Raw genomic sequence first — 15,000 nt, 5'->3', positions numbered from 1 at the left:
GCATTCAATATGCAGACCACTCTCCCCCAATCTGTTCTGCCACCTCCCAGATAGACCTACAGACCTTGCCCCAAAATACCTTTAAAGTTGAAAGCTGGCTCACATCGTTGTCTTCTATTAAATCCAAACAGAAGAAAACGGTTACTCTTCACCCCACTCGGAAAGTCCCTTTGCCATCATTTACCATAATATGTAACCATGGCACCATAACTTCCTCAGAATCTACTACAAAACTATTAGGTGTAATAATAATGCCCAACCATTAAAACGGTAAATACAAAAGCATGGCTCTTCATATATGATTAAGCCATTCCTAACCCCAACTGCTAGGACAGTAATTGCCTGTACAGACTTACTATTAACCCTTCTTTATGCCCCCTCGATTTATACAAACCTAAGTAAACCTGACCTTAATAAACAGCTGCTATAACACTGCCAGATTTGCCACTGGTTCAACATATAGAACACAACACTGTCTTAACCTACAGTCCCTAGGCTGGCTAGAGTTACCCTCTCAACTCGGTATACACAATTAACAGTTGTTCATAAAGTCCTCTATCAGCACGAAAGCAAATCCCTACAATAACTTAACATTCCGTTCTTCTGATAACTGTTTAAATCCAATAACTAAGCAGGCGAGTCATCAAAATCTGGAACCTACTCCCTGCTAAACTTACGGTAGTCCACTCCATAACCCCATTTAAAACTTCTCCCAAAGCACATGTAAAAATTTTTACAGGCTGTGCCCCTGTACAAACCTAACCTACTCACTATTAACTCTGTATTACTACATTCCCTGGCTACTTGCATAAATGTCTTATAATAAATTGGATAAAATCAGCTGTCTCACTCTAATGTATTATACTAAATGAAATGTTACCTTGCTCAGCTTTGCACTACAACTGTTTATGTTCCAATATTTGTAATTCTATGTATTCCAACAAACCTGGAACATGCATACATATGCAATTGTATAAAAAACTCCAACTGTTATGTCTTACGTATGTTTATGTGGAGCTTTTCTTCCAGAGCCTCTGCTAAAAATGGACCTGAATCCAGTCGGACTTTCCTGGTTAAACAAAATAAATTTTTACTCAGATATAATAGCGTTACGAAGCAGACAGGAGTGTCCTCTTTCCCTTTGTTGTTTACATTATGTTTAGAACCACTGGCAAAGAAAATAAAGGACTCTAATTCAATGGTAAAATTTGCATTGTTTACAAAAAGAATAGCCTTATTTCCAGACACTTGTACCCCACGAAACCAAAAAAAGGACATCACTCTTGTGCAACACTGATAACCCAAGACAGGGGATAATAAAACCAACGAAGACTTTACAGCTACAGCCTTCATTTTATGTATGATAACGGAATCCTAAACAAAGACCTCTACTGGCTGAAATCTTATTTGAATCTAAAATATAAATAGACGTTAAAATTACTACTAAGGCATATAGAACACTGCACAACAACGACAGGAATGAAGAGGTCAAAAGATTGAGCTGGGATACAGGATCTGAACGGCTTAAACACAGTAAGGCAGTGTTAAGTTTAATGCTGGTGCCTGCAAAATAAGCAATTACTAGAAAATGGAAATCAGTCTAAACTAAGCCAACTATACTTGAAAGCAATAGTAAGTTAAATAATAAGGTTTAAGGCAGGAACTGAATTTGTGTAATATTGGTTTATTACAGTCTACATAACTTCTGCTGGTAAATGTGAACTTTTTAATATGGTTTATTCACGTTACACGTGATAATTCAATAAAGGTGTTTTGAAAAACAAGAATCAAACAGTTTCCACCATTTCAAATATCACTGACTCTGCAAAAATAAATCACTGAGCAAGAACACCTGCTTAACAGCCAAGACAACAGGAAAGTAGCAGCAAGTCAGTCGGGACAGAACATTTATATTGATACTTCAAAATTTATTATTTTTGCTTTTTGAATTCTTATGCTAAATCCCTTGCGTTTCATTCCCACGTTCAAACACCGTCAAGAAAATGAAGCGTTTGAAATAAAAGCATTCTGACAGTGCAAAATCTCAGCCGGCTGCAGGCCTAGGATAACACCTGCTTAATGTCCATCTTGACAAGCTTTCAAACTACTGTTTAGCTTACTCCTGCACATACACCCACATGACAGTGTAAGTGATCAGTGTAACAGCTGTGCCTGCAAAGTACAAGAACACTGAGTCATTTAAATTCAGTTAAGAATTTAAAGCATAAAAAAAAAAACACTACTCATGTTAACTGTCCCTCATATACAAGGTACCCTCTGAAATTTTAAAATGTCTTCAGAATGCAGCATTCCATAAAAACTGTTGTCCATGTTCACCATTCTGAGTGGTGACACTAAAATGTAAGCCACCTCCTCCATTATAAAACTTCCGATGGGCCCACCATAGCTTGCATCTTACATATGCAGGAAGATTTCCCAGAGATCACACTATTCACGTGCTGTTTCAATTAAATCACTACTGCTCCTAAATTTAAATGTCAAGTATCAACATTATGGCAGTTAACTAAACCACACATGAATATCGCCAAGAAGAGAAGATTCCTCACACACACACTTACCTGATTCAACACTTGGGAAAGCATCTCAGTGGAAACTCACAAACAAGGCATTTTCATGACTATAAAAGCAAAAAAACGTGAAGCCCAGACAGGGCTGTCAAAGCACGAAGAAAGGCTCTACATAAAAAAACACCAAGTACAAGCGAATGGCACATCAGAATCTTCTTTACCACAAAATAACTTTTGAATTAGTTTAACAGCACAAATGCAACCTCTGCCACGATTGTAGACTTGCTAACCCATGTACAGCTACACGTCCAGCTCCTGTGGAGGAGACGACTCCATCCTCAAGTCTATGCACACTAAAATGTTAAAGATTAATCTGCACTGTCAATTGGTCCATATACTAACACAGCAAACCACTCAACATCCCAGAAGTTGAAAACGAACTTAAAGTTCTACTGTGGCATTTTAACTAGGCTTCCAGTTAAACATTGAACCCCTTAAATAAAATCTGATGCAAAACTTGAAACCAGAAAACAGCAATTTCTCTGCTGTTCTCAATACTGGTCAAGTGACCATGTAACCGAATCACTGTTGCTACTTCCCACAAGCAACATGTTCTTCCAAACAGATTCACCAAAACAAAGCAGTCATACATGGTGACCATTGACATTCTGCATAGTCAAGGAGCTACTTACTGTTCCACTACTTCCTCAGACTCTTCACAATGCCTTTCTAGATATTACATCTTAAAGGACTTCACAATATCCTTCCTTGGAGAGGTATTTCAAAGCTGTTGCCCTTTGATCTCTCTCAAGCCAATTTTCAACCAATTCTACTGATTTGTAGACAAATAGCCCAGTGACGTTGTTTAATCCTACCTCAACTTTCAGACAATAACTTTTACCAAATGGGAAATCATTTTGGAAAAGTACCCATGGTTGCAACACATACCACCAACATGATCAAACAAAAAATAAAGATACACACCAAACTCATCTGTGCACTGATCCCACTCGCAACAAAATGAGCATCAGTATACACCATTATTTTCTTGAAACTGTAACAATTAATATGAATATTCAGTGCAGCCAGACTCCATATAAAAAAAGTGTCAAAGCAAAAATCAAATGGTCATCTTCAACAGCAAAATGCAGATGAAAAACCTTAAGCAGTAATGAGAGTATCATACACCTAACTTGGGCCAGCACACAATAGACTGCTTTTCCTTCAAACATTCACCCTCCAAATTTTCCCTTTTCAGTCCTTTAATGATCTACTCTCAACATGCCAACGACCTTATACATTAACATAGCAGCCATTAGCAATGCAGTTAAACTTTACTCATGGCTCCCATCCTTCGTTGACATTTACTCAACATAGTACCTGAAGAAAGATCTGAAAGGCGTTGAAGTCCGATTTCCAAGTTCTCCTCACCAGGACCTATTTTCCTGTTGACATTTACTCAATATAGTACCCGAAGAAAGATCTGAAAGGCGTTGAAGTCCGATTTCCAAGTTATCCTCACCAGGACCTATTTTCCTGTATTTCACCGTATGTTCACTAGTCAGTTTAATACCAAAGGAGTGTCCTGCTGAACTCAAAACCAAAGGAGTGTCCTGCTGAACTCAAAACCAAAGGAGTGTCCTGCTGAACTCAAAACCAAAGGAGTGTCCTGCTGAACTCAAAACCAAAGGAGTGTCCTGCTGAACTCAAAACCAAAGGAGTGTCCTGCTGAACTCAAAACCAAAGGAGTGTCCTGCTGAACTCAAAACCAAAGGAGTGTCCTGCTGAACTCAAAACCAAAGGAGTGTCCTGCTGAACTCAAAACCAAAGGAGTGTCCTGCTGAACTCAAAACCAAAGGAGTGTCCTGCTGAACTCAAAACCAAAGGAGTGTCCTGCTGAACTCAAAACCAAAGGAGTGTCCTGCTGAACTCAAAACCAAAACTGTCAACCTCCCATCACCCAAATGTGGAACACTCCCTCTAATAACAGAGCAAATTATCAAAATGAGGAACACATCATGACAGCTTACTAACTTCATCTAGGAAGCTCATTGAGTGGTTAAAGGCTTTATTTTCTACTTAAGTTAATTTTGATGAATTTTATATTTACCATGGATATCCGTTCCAGAAACTCGGCACTAATGTGTTACAAATTGGAGTTGGACGGGTGTGTAACAGCTAAGAGCAAGAAAGGATCAAAATGAAAGACAGTCCCCGTAAACGGGTACAGGTGATATTGAAGTGTACTAACCCACCAGATGCGCAGTAGCAAGCCCCGCCCTAAACCCGCCTGACATATTGAAATGTAATTAATATTAACATCTGTGCCGAAAGCAACCCATTAGACATTCACTACCATAAAAAGAAAGGTTTTACTAGAGGCATAAAACTAAAATGCCCGTTGTACATCACATTTCAGTCAGTACACTTGAAAGGTATGACATCAACTAGTATCTTCCTAGCAAGCAATTACATCTTAAAAAAGATATTAGTACAGCAACACACATTTAAACATGTTTTGGTCAGTGACTGAAAATAGACTTGGCGATCCAGTACAGAAAGCTGAGCAATACCTTCAACCACTTCGAATTCCTAAAATATGGTCCTTAATAGCTATATTGATACTATACTTTTATTTACGGTTTATTTTTATTCTCCAAATCACCTAATATTATTAACACTATGCACAACTCATCCTTAAAATTAGCGCTATCATAAAACGTCAACCCATTTCCGAAGGCACAAACTTTGAATTTTAACTGTACTTTGAACTAACCAAGACAAGAGCCAAAATAACATGCCAGCCTTTAAAAAACACTGAAAGACGCTTCTTTTTAAATGGAAAAATGTTCAGTAATCGGAGAACAAGGCCAAATTTAAAACAAACACGTAACTGATAAACCTACCGCGGACTTAGTCACCCACAAAAGTTGTATTAACACCCCCATCCCAGTTTTTCTTTTACGCCAGAGTAGCATGCTCACTGGGCTCATTGACCAGATTACAATCAATCCCGATGAAATCATAATTACATTTTTTTATACTTCGTAGCATCATCCAAAGTAGTTACTTGGAAATAAATACTAAAAAAAAAATCATTAAAAAATATATTTCAAAAAACATGTTAAAATCTCTAAAACTCAGTATTCCACACAGCTGTACACTTAAGTCAAACTTTTCTACTAAATATAAAAAGGCCTTCAGGTTAAAGGATAATCAATACACTACAAAGCACCCCCTGAACTTACCCGAAGGGACCTTTTAATACCAACATCTTTTTCTATATTTATCGCCACTTGACGCTTCTGTGCAAATACCCAAGCTAACCCCTCCCTCTACAGCTACACCCTATGCCAAACCGCTATGCGAGACAAATGCAGGTAACCCATCCCTGCATTTCACACGTGTCTCAGGCAATAAAAACTACATTTAGAACTGCAAACACCTACACCACATTGCACAAAATTAAAACTTTCTCTTTAGATCTACTACTTTGACTCTTAATCAGCAAGCAACTGCTTTACCCATACAGCGTGCTCCAGTTAAAAATACCTACCAGTGTACTTTTTCATATGCTATACTCGCTACCGGCAAGGCCCGGCGCGCCCACAGCTACACAGCTCAAATGCTGCAAACAAAAAAAGCGCAAAATATGTCACTGGCACCGTTTTCCACAGTACTGTCACTGGAGAATCTCGTGTTTCCAACCGCCCTTACTCACCTTCAGCAACTTTTACCGCTACCGCTCCTTGCTGCCTGTAGACGCCGCCGTAGAGTGCTGCAACCCAAGCCGCTGCTACTCTGCCGCACACACGCTACGAAGCGCAAGTGCAAAATCTCCGGAAATGCGCATACACTCTTCCCCTCACCCCTGTATCGTCACGCTAACGTGATTGACGCATCCGAGTAACGACCACAGCAAAGTTCGTTTTAGGTATGGCAACCAAACTTGCGTTCTGTCGTTTATAATATAGCAGTACAATACTAGTAGTTCATACAGGCGGATAATAAAATAGTAAACAGTTTTTATTTCAGTGAAAAAAATGTTAATTTTTATGGGCTTCGTACAGAAATAGTACAATGAACAAACTGCAGTTGGTTCATCTAGATTGTTGGATAGCAGGTGAAAAGAGAACACAATATAAAGAATGCCTTATTTGTCAAATACTTGTGTGTTTTATTTTAAATATTCTGCTCTGGTTAACCACGTTATATTTTGGATCTCTAAAATTTAAGTAGAATTCTATGCGCGTCTTGATAAATGCACTGACCTGGCTCTAAAAAATGAAAACCAACCTGGTGTTCCATCTGTACCTACAAAAATTACAAAGAAATCTAAAAGCTTCTAAAACTGTGTCTGTGTATGTGTATATATATATATATATATATATGGGTGAACGGCGGTGGTGGTGCTGCGGGGGGAGGGGGGTGCTTGATATAGTAGGATTAGGAAATTAACTTTTTCCCACTGTAGTACAATCTTGGAGTTGGTATATTTAATTTAGAGGGGGGGGGGGTGCCCCTTGCAGAAACGTAGTTCATAGGTTCATACTAGGCTGTCTGCCCGAGGGCATTTACAAGCCTAGCCCATAGTTTTGTGGCTTACGCCACCCTTTAGTTTGGAGAAACTATGCCCATTATTTTGCTGTGCCTCTGTCGAGCAGTGACACTGAGGTAACCCCTGGGGTGTATCTGCGATCTCCCATCCATTGGTCAAGATTCCTCTTGAACAAGGCCAGCGAGGTGCTCTGCCTCACATATACCGGGATTTTGTTCCACAGCATAGGGAGTCTTTGGGTGATGAATCTATCCCTCCAGCACGTCCTATTAATAACCGTGTCGAGGTTTAAGTCTCCCGCCCTTGTGGCTCTGAGGGATCTAGATTTTTTGAGATGAAGCATGTTCATCAAATCTGGGTTTGACATGGCCTTGTATGTCAGGCACAGGTCACCTCTGAGCAAGCGGTAAGCAACTGAATATAGCTGGAGTTCTTTCAGTCGGGCAGCATAAGACAGATTTTTGAGACCCTTTATCCTTTTGGTGAGGAACTTTTGTGGCCTCTCCAGCTGCTGCAAGTGTCGGGTCAGATACATTCCGAATGGGGCATTGTACTCAATCATTGGTCTGATGAGTGATGAGTATAGGGAGACTATGACCTCCCTTGATCTAGATGTGAATCCCTTCATGATAAGGTGGGCAATGTAGAAGGTCTTCCTAACTACTTTAGCAATATGAGCGTCGAATGAAAGGCTACTGTCAACCTGGGTCCCCAGGTCCCTGATAACTTCTTCTGTGATCAGTGGATTGCCACCTATATGGTAGCTAGGGGTAACCTTGTTTTTCCCGAAGGGTATGACTATGCATTTCTTGGCATTTAACTTTAGGCCATGGCTCTGGCACCAGTTATCCGTTTCTGTGAGACCCTTCTGAAGGATATCTGTGTCAGATGTGTTTTCGAGTACGGCGCCCAGTTTGCAGTCATCTGCAAACTTTGTCAGCCATAACCCTCCTGTGTTTGCTTGTACGTCAGAAAAGTAGATGCCAAACAAGAGTGGGCCCAGGACTGAGCCCTGTGGGACACCACTTGTGACAGGCTTTGAGTCAAACATGGCACCAGCAACTCTGACCCTGTGGGTTCTGTCACTCAGCCAGTTTGCAACCCATCTTGTAATGTATGGGTTTACATTTAAGTTGATGAGTTTTTCAATGATACCCGAGTGGGGTATTGTATCGAAAGCCTTTGCCAGGTCTAGGTAGGCTGTATGGACTGCCTTTCCCTCGTCAATGGCCTTGGTGACTGTTTCGAAAAAGTCAACCAAGTTTAAAAGGCATGATCTGCCTTTGACAAAGCCAAACTGGGTTGGATCCAAAGTCTGCAAATTCCCTATGTCTTTATTTATGAGATCCGTTATGATCCTCTCCATGGCTTTGCAGATAAGGCTTGTCAAGCTAATGGGATGGTAATTTCCAGGGTCGGCGGAGGCACCGCCTTTGTGAAGTGGGACCACAGTCGCTGTGCGCCACTCCCTGGGTACGTATCCAGAGGTGAGACTAAGATTAAACAGCTGTCCTAACTGTGGGTTTAATTCCTCGTTGAGTTCGTGGAGCACACAGCCGGGGACACCATCAGGTCCCATGGTTGCTGTGTTCTTTGCCTTGGAGAGAGCAGTTCTCACCTGGGCGTTAGAGATGTTTGGGGGGCTACAATCATTTGGTATAGATATCTCTCCTTTTGGGGGGGGAGAAGTTTGCACTGAACCTGTCAGCCAGTATGTTGGCAATGTCTGTAGGATCAGTAATCTTCACATCCTTTTGGACTAATTCTGAGCATATCTGGGAGTTTCCTCCTAGGTTTCTGACATAGCTAAAGAATGCCTTATGGTTGTCTTTAGAGTCCTTAGCTATTTTTCTCTCAAAATTAGCTTTGGATGATTTTATGAGAGCTCTTAGCTTTTTACTTATAATGATCAGCGGTGTCTTACCTTTTAAGGATTTTGCTCTATCTTGTAGTAGCTTTCTCCTTTTGTTGTAGAGTTTGTTTATGGCTGGGGTCCACCAGACTGGACGCTTGCCTTTGGTACAAAGAGTCTTTGTTTTGCTTGGGATTGCCTGATCCATGCAGCCCTGCAGGTGCTGGTAGAAGGCATTTGTAAGTGATTCAGCGGTTTGAGTAATGTTTACCGCTGGCTCGGGGGCCTTAAAGGAGACCACACTAGTCTTTAGAAGTGTGAAGTCGGCTTTCGAGAAGTTCTTTACTGTGGTCTTTTTTATTTCGGTGGGCGGGATGAGGACCTCCAGAGAGATTAGTTTGTGATCTGATCTCACCAGTGAGGGGTATACTTCCGGTGTTGAACATTGTGCTCCCATGTTCGTGATGATGAGATCAAGTATGTTTTCTCCACTTGTGGGGATGGTGACTAGTTGTTCCATGGCATTTGAGTTTATGAATTCCAGGAACTTTTGGGCTAGAGTGTTTGGGCTTGAGTAGTGTTCCCAGTCTATATTAGGGTAGTTGAAGTCACCTAGTATGATGGTGTTTGGAGATACATTTATCCCCTCCAGTGTTTTCAGGAAGGCCATGTGAGGTTCCTGAGTTTGTGAGGGTGGCCTGTAACATGCTACAAATTGCAGAGCAGTCTTGCCTATGGTTAATTGCACCTGGATGGTTTCCGATGCATCGTGCGTTGCCACCAATCTTGAGGTGTGGGTGTCCTTGATGAATATGGATACCCCTTTCTTGGTATTGTCCGGATTTTGGGGCCGGAACGCATGATATGAGGTAAAACCTGATAGTGCTGGGGTGCTCTCAGGAGCCTTGAACCAGGTTTCTGTCACAGCACAGACATCGATGTTCTCCATACTGAGAAGGGCCTCGAGTGCGTGCATCTTGAGGTTAAGACTTCTGGCATTGAGCAGCATTACCCTTAGTTTTTTTTCTTTGTTGTGTTCTAGGGTGGTAGGTTTAGAATTTGAGCCTTGCCTAAAAAAGGCACTATGGGGGTAGCAAGAGCCTTTGCCAAAATCCGGAATCCCAGGGGTGACAGGTGCAAGCTGTCCCTTGCGAAGCAGCGTGGCTTGTCTAGCATGTCATCCCAGGCAGACAGACATTGGATCCCCTTTGAATGACACCAGAATTTAAGCCAATTGTTAAAGCTGATCATCTTATCTCTGTATTGTGGCATCATTCTTGGTGAAGGTAGGATACTGCTCAAGGTCAGGGTCATACCTGCTTGGGCTACATAATCAGAGAGCTCCTCTATGTCTCTTTTCATGTAGTCCAAGGAGGTACGTCTCAGGTCATTTACACCAGCGTGGACAATGATTGAGTCATACTTGTACCTGCTGTTGAGAGACCAGAGTGCTTGCGTTATGTGGCGGATTCTAGCGCCCGACAGGCAGCTTACTGTGACCTTTTCCTTACTCAGTCTGGTGAGCGGGACGTCAGTGTGTCTGACTATGGAGTCACCAATGACTAGTGTGTCTGGCATTGTGTTTGGCCTTAAGGGCTGTGACTGCTTGACACTCTGACTGTGTGGTCTATGTGTTGCAGGTGTTGTGTTCTGAGGTGGTAGTTGTTTGGGTGTCTGCTTTGGTGGCCTCTGCTGTTTTGGTAGATTTTTGATCAGAGCCTCCAAGTATGTCTTTGTGTGTTTATGTGTATGATTTGAGGTTGTGATGGTATTATGTGAGACTGGGTCTATAGTGTGTGTGGTTACCTTCTCCTCCTGTCTGGTCTTGCCAGTCCTATGTTGAGAGAGCTCAGCCTCCAGTTTGGCCGTATAGTTGCATCTCTCGCATGTATTTGTGTTTTGTGGGAGGAGGAGAGGGTTGTCTGTGTACATGAGGCAATTGTAACATTGCCTCAATATTCCCAGGTTCACCAGCTGAGCATGAGAGGACATTAGCAACTGATCCCTCGACATGCTAGAAGGAATAGACAGAAAAACTTAAAAAAGGTTTTGGGGGATGTGGGTGACCGAGAAATGGGGTTTGCTTTTTTGGGGTACTATCTATAACAAGAGTGCTGTATCAAGGTGATAAGTACTGTAGGAGCAAGTGCTGGGCTATACAGATAGAGAATAGTCTACTTGGGAGTCAAGTAGGGATAATTTATAGTTATAGGATACACTAAATAGAACAGTAGTACACTTTGAGGAAGGTAGTTTTAAGGGAAAATTTGAAGAGTGGACTTTAGGTAGCCCGAATAGTTTAAACCTGATTAACCGGCGCTGCCCTAGTGTGCAACGGTGGCAGCTCCGCGCTAAAGCGCGCTTTATAGCAGGGGGCTGGAAAAGACTGGAAATGACCCAAAATGGCCAATAAACTACAAGTTACTGCCTTAAACCACTCCTCTAAGGACAAACAGGCAGCTCAGTACTCCCCACTCTCACTGGTGAGTAAAGAAACTTCCCCCTGACCAAACAAGGAAAATGGAGAAACACAAGAACCAAGACAAAGCCCAGGGATCAGCAAAATCTGGTCTCTGGAACACTAGTTAGGAAAGTATGGAAAAACAAAGATATTTTTTTGTTTTTTTTTCAAGATTTTTTTTACAGAAAGGCAGAAAACACAATAAATGCTATAATTTTCGATTAATTGCTATCAAAAGCTAGTACACTTGAGTGTATTAGCCTGTATTTTAACTTTTAGGCAAGACTTAAATTAGCAAGTGCAGTAAACAGTTTTAGCTTATAAAGACAGTAAAAACAGTGCAAACTTCGATAAAACAAGCAAAAACAGTGGTCGAAAGTATCAAATAGTCGAAAAAGCCAAGAAAAATACTTAAAATCTGGAAAGGTAGTCTTTTCTGGTCTCTGCTGCCACACGAACACTGCTGGCCACCACGAGGAGCTGTGCTGAGTTCTCAATAGCTGAAAAAGCCCGCCAAAACGCACTTTATAGCAGGGGGCTGGAAAAGACTGGAAATGACCCAAAATGGCCAATAAACTACAAGTTACTGCCTTAAACCACTCCTCTAAGGACAAACAGGCAGCTCAGTACTCCCCACTCTCACTGGTGAGTAAAGAAACTTCCCCCTGACCAAACAAGGAAAATGGAGAAACACGGGAACCAAGACAAAGCCCAGGGATCAGCAAAATCTGGTCTCTGGAACACTAGTTAGGAAAGTATGGAAAAACAAAGATATTTTTTTGTTTTTTTTCCAGATTTTTTTTTACAGAAAGGCAGAAAACACAATAAATGCTATAATTTTCGATTAATTGCTATCAAAAGCTAGTACACTTGAGTGTATTAGCCTGTAATTTAACTTTTAGGCAAGACTTAAATTAGCAAGTGCAGTAAACAGTTTTAGCTTATAAAGACAGTAAAAACAGTGCAAACTTCGATAAAACAAGCAAACATAGTGGTCAAAAGTATCAAATAGTCGAAAAAGCCAAGAAAAATACTTAAAATCTGGAAAGGTAGTCTTTTCTGGTCTCTGCTGCTACAGGAACACTGCTGGCCACCACGAGGAGCTATGCTGAGTTCTCAATAGCTGAAAAAGCCCGCCAAAGCGTGCTTTATAGCAGGGGGCTGGAAAAGACTGGAAATTACCCAAAATGGCCAATAAACTACAAGTTACTGCCTTAAACCACTCCTCTAAGGACAAACAGGCAGCTCAGTACTCCCCACTCTCACTGGTGAGTAAAGAAACTTCCCCCTGACCAAACAAGGAAAATGGAGAAACACAGGAACCAAGACAAAGCCCAGGGATCAGCAAAATCTGGTTTCTGGAGCACTAGTTAGGAAAGTATGGAAAAACAAAGATATTTTTTTTTTTTTTCAAGATTTTTTTACAGAAAGGCAGAAAACACAATAAATGCTATAATTTTCGATTAATTGCTATCAAAAGCTAGTACACTTGAGTGTATTAGCCTGTAATTTAACTTTTAGGCAAGACTTAAATTAGCAAGTGCAGTAAACAGTTTTAGCTTATAAAGACAGTAAAAACAGTGCAAACTTCGATAAAACAAGCAAAAACAGTGGTCGAAAGTATCAAATAGTCGAAAAAGCCAAGAAAAATACTTAAAATCTGGAAAGGTAGTCTTTTCTGGTCTCTGCTGCCACAGGAACACTGCTGGCCACCACGAGGAGCTGTGCTGAGTTCTCAATAGCTGAAAAAGCCCGCCAAAACGCACTTTATAGCAGGGGGCTGGAAAAGACTGGAAATGACCCAAAATGGCCAATAAACTACAAGTTACTGCCTTAAACCACTCCTCTAAGGACAAACAGGCAGCTCAGTACTCCCCACTCTCACTGGTGAGTAAAGAAACTTCCCCCTGACCAAACAAGGAAAATGGAGAAACACAGGAACCAAGACAAAGCCCAGGGATCAGCAAAATCTGGTCTCTGGAACACTAGTTAGGAAAGTATGGAAAAACAAAGATATTTTTTGTTTTTTTTCAAGATTTTTTTTTACAGAAAGGCAGAAAACACAATAAATGCTATAATTTTCGATTAATTGCTATCAAAAGCTAGTACACTTGAGTGTATTAGCCTGTAATTTAACTTTTAGGCAAGACTTAAATTAGCAAGTGCAGTAAACAGTTTTAGCTTATAAAGACAGTAAAAACAGTGCAAACTTCGATAAAACAAGCAAACATAGTGATCAAAAGTATCAAATAGTCGAAAAAGCCAAGAAAAATACTTAAAATCTGGAAAGGTAGTCTTTTCTGGTCTCTGCTGCTACAGGAACACTGCTGGCCACCACGAGGAGCTATGCTGAGTTCTCAATAGCTGAAAAAGCCCGCCAAAGCGCGCTTTATAGCAGGGGGCTGGAAAAGACAGGAAATTACCCAAAATGGCCAATAAACTACAAGTTACTGCCTTAAACCACTCCTCTAAGGACAAACAGGCAGCTCAGTACTCCCCACTCTCACTGGTGAGTAAACAAACTTCCCTCTGACCAAACAAGGAAAATGGAGAAACACAGGAACCAAGACAAAGCCCAGGGATCAGCAAAATCTGGTCTCTGGAACACTAGTTAGGAAAGTATGGAAAAACAAAGATTTTTTTTTTTTTTTCAAGATTTTTTTACAGAAAGGCAGAAAACACAATAAATGCTATAATTTTCGATTAATTGCTATCAAAAGCTAGTACACTTGAGTGTATTAGCCTGTAATTTAACTTTTAGGCAAGACTTAAATTAGCAAGTGCAGTAAACAGTTTTAGCTTATAAAGACAGTAAAAACAGTGCAAACTTCGATAAAACAAGCAAAAATAGTGGTCAAAAGTATCAAATAGTCGAAAAAGCCAAGAAAAATACTTAAAATCTGGAAAGGTAGTCTTTTCTGGTCTCTGCTGCTACAGGAACACTGCTGGCCACCACGAGGAGCTGTGCTGAGTTCTCAATAGCTGAAAAAGCCCGCCAAAGCGTGCTTTATAGCAGGGGGCTGGAAATGACCCAAAATGGCCAATAAACTACAAGTTACTGCCTTAAACCACTCCTCTAAGGACAAACAGGCAGCTCAGTACTCCCCACTCTCACTGGTGAGTAAAGAAACTTCCCCCTGACCAAACAAGGAAAATGGAGAAACACAGGAACCAAGACAAAGCCCAGGGATCAGCAAAATCTGGTCTCTGGAACACTAGTTAGGAAAGTATGGAAAAACAAAGATTTTTTTGGGGGTTTTTTTCAAGATTTTTTTACAGAAAGGCAGAAAACACAATAAATGCTATAATTTTCGATTAATTGCTATCAAAAGCTAGTACACTTGAGTGTATTAGCCTGTAATTTAACTTTTAGGCAAGACTTAAATTAGCAAGTGCAGTAAACAGTTTTAGCTTATAAAGACAGTAAAAACAGTGCAAACTTCGATAAAACAAGCAAACATAGTGGTCAAAAGTATCAAATAGTCGAAAAAGCCAGGAAAAATACTTAAAATCTGGAAAGGTAGTCTTTTCTGGTCTCTGCTGCTACAGGAACACTGCTGGCCACCACGAGGAGCTGTGCTGAGTTCTCAATAGCTGAAAA

At 40.9% G+C, this 15,000-nt stretch overlaps 1 protein-coding gene and 1 long non-coding RNA gene across 2 annotated transcripts in view; one reads left to right on the top strand and one right to left on the bottom strand.

Annotated features, from left to right (window-relative positions):
* EIF5A (eukaryotic translation initiation factor 5A) overlaps positions 1-6,379 on the bottom strand; it is a gene marked incomplete in the record, with an annotated part of 366,037 nt that extends 359,658 nt beyond the window's left edge. Inside the window, 1 exon segment of the mRNA XM_044077033.1 lies at positions 6,250-6,379.
* Position 6,380: 1 nt separating this feature from the next.
* Positions 6,381-15,000, top strand: part of LOC122806534 — a 103,103-nt gene continuing 94,483 nt past the window's right edge. The window contains exon 1 of the long non-coding RNA XR_006365520.1: positions 6,381-6,462. This is a non-coding gene — a long non-coding RNA (uncharacterized LOC122806534). The remainder of the gene's footprint in view (positions 6,463-15,000) is intronic.

The sequence above is a fragment of the Protopterus annectens genome, chromosome 7.part0 (assembly GCF_019279795.1).
Source record: "Protopterus annectens isolate FY-2018-M chromosome 7.part0, PAN1.0, whole genome shotgun sequence".
NCBI lineage: Eukaryota > Metazoa > Chordata > Ceratodontiformes > Protopteridae > Protopterus > Protopterus annectens.
The sequence above is the reverse complement of the archived record's forward strand: the minus strand, read 5'-3'. Positions and strand labels throughout refer to the sequence as shown.